The 2,119-nt window shown below is 40.3% G+C and overlaps 1 protein-coding gene across 1 annotated transcript in view; it reads left to right on the top strand.

Annotated features, from left to right (window-relative positions):
• The window catches only part of rassf9 (Ras association domain family member 9), a 15,910-nt gene extending 14,790 nt beyond the window's left edge, over positions 1 to 1,120 (top strand). The window contains exon 2 of the mRNA XM_080438743.1: positions 1 to 1,120. This exon is cut by the window's left edge and continues 1,513 nt beyond it. The gene's annotated coding sequence lies outside the window, so the exon portion shown is untranslated.
• Positions 1,121 to 2,119: the final 999 nt, after the last annotated feature.

Raw genomic sequence — 2,119 nt, 5'->3', positions numbered from 1 at the left:
TATTGAACCACCACTGTGGTATCAGATCAGGCACACTTTGACTACCAGTATGAACACTGGTGTATATTGTGTTTACAGTATATTTGTTAAAAAAACAAAAACACACCTATATAACAAATATATGAGCAAATATCATGCTTGATGTCATTATCATGACGTTCAGGGAAAATGTTTTTTTTTACCCAAACAGGCAGTCCTAAATGAAAACAAAGATGGCTTTGGGAGTCCGAGGTAGTTAACACTGACTGACCAGTCTATGTCCTTCATAAACTTTATTATGGGGGGGGGGGGGGGGTGTACATTTGCCCTGCTGAAAGTTCTCAAGCTACTTGATTGCTGTGAGGCTATGAGGCTGCAGTTCCCAACACAAACGTACCCCTGGTTTATATGTGTTGCACACAGTGTTGCACACCGTAAATAGCCGTAAATATCTCCAACCTAACAACACATTGCAGCGCGATGTACGTTGTGAGCTTGTAGATCTGCTATTTTCAGTTTGCGACCCCAGCACGCAACTAAGTATAAATCAGGCATTGCAAGTCACTAATGAGTTAATGGACTATATAGAATCTATTGATGTTTTATATTAAAACAAGCAGCAACTTGTTGTGGATTTAGAACATAGGCGTTTGGTTAGAATTCATGTTGACATGGCTTTCTATAACACTGTAAATAAGCTACTGTTTTATTATTGAATATGATTGATATTATGACTAAGAATTATGCACAGTTTTTTAAAGATAACTTGATATAACACCTAAAAGAAGACAATATTTATTTAAAAAAGTAATTGTATTATACAGATTTCATTTTAAATCACTCCAGCTTTTTGGAGACATTAGTTCCAAGTTGATGTTTCATTTTGTATCAAACACAGCACATGTAATGCCAGCAGAAATGCAATCATTTCTCCGCTTTATAGATCTGGTCTACCAGTGTGTGAAGACTGCAGTACAATGAATGAAAACTACTGGTATTTTGGCAGTACAAAAAGTTCAATGTAAAATATTTTATAATTCCACAATAAAGACTTTGTTATACAGTGTCTCAAAGATAGCTATGGTGTTGATTTTTGGGTACATGCTAAATTACCTAGGACCTTGTGTTTGGCTAAAACATTACAGACATGATAATATGGGCTCTGATTTAACCCATTTTAGCATTGGTTATTAAAAAATAACAGATCTACAAGCTCGCAGTGCGGCTTGTAAATCTGCTATTTCATCTGCTAACATTTTTTTTAAATCTTGAAAGTGTGAGAAGTGCTGATTTAGAAGACATTTGTAGAATCGGCCTCACGTCTTAATGGGTTAAGTAAAAAATATGCTTTCTTCTTAGCTCTCCATCTCATCCTGGTAATACTTTCTGTATGTCATGTCATGACATTACTGGTTACAATGCTTATCAAGCAGGAACTGTCACCAGGAGTGCCAGCCAAGTAAGGAAAATCTCTTGCCGCTTGCAATGTATTTACTCAAATAAGACCACCTCCTAAGTTGCCAAAACACATACTGTAGCTGGAATTTGCAGAATCCACAAAGTTCTCAGTTACCAGTGAGAAATGACAAAACTGCCATGACCCATCCCCCCTCTTCCTCCTCCTCCTCCTCCTCCTCCACTCCAAAACACCCCCACCCCCTCACTTTGCCTCCCACCCCTCCTCTGTCCTGCGCCGTATAATCACGGGAGACGGTCGCTATGGCGAGCACAAACAACAGCGAGCACTCTTCTGCTTGTGGAGGTATTGCTGACAGGGTAACACTTTGTACTCGGGAGCAGAGCATGGGGCCTCTGGAGAAACGGGGGATATCTGTTTCAACACTAATTGCCTGCTTTGACCACCCTCCCTCCCAACCACCCCCCTCCTCCTCTAAGCTGCTCCAGCGAGCATGAAAGGCCAGGGAATCTTCTAGTATTTTGTGAACAGTCTCACAACTGTGCCTTCGCTTTTATCAGGGGACTGCAGGTTTTATTTGGGGGAATGTGCGGTCCTCATAGCAGCACTCTGCATCGCTAATATGCAGAAGGGTAGGCGACACCGTGGACTAATTAGAACAAATCTGATTTCTCAGGATTTCACCATTCTAATGCAAATATGAGCTGTTTTGAAATTGCTGAA

Source organism: Gymnoscopelus braueri (assembly GCF_963280865.1).
Source record: "Gymnoscopelus braueri genome assembly, chromosome: 9".
NCBI lineage: Eukaryota > Metazoa > Chordata > Actinopteri > Myctophiformes > Myctophidae > Gymnoscopelus > Gymnoscopelus braueri.
Note: the sequence above shows the minus strand (reverse complement) of the source record. Positions and strands in the feature narration are given on the sequence as shown.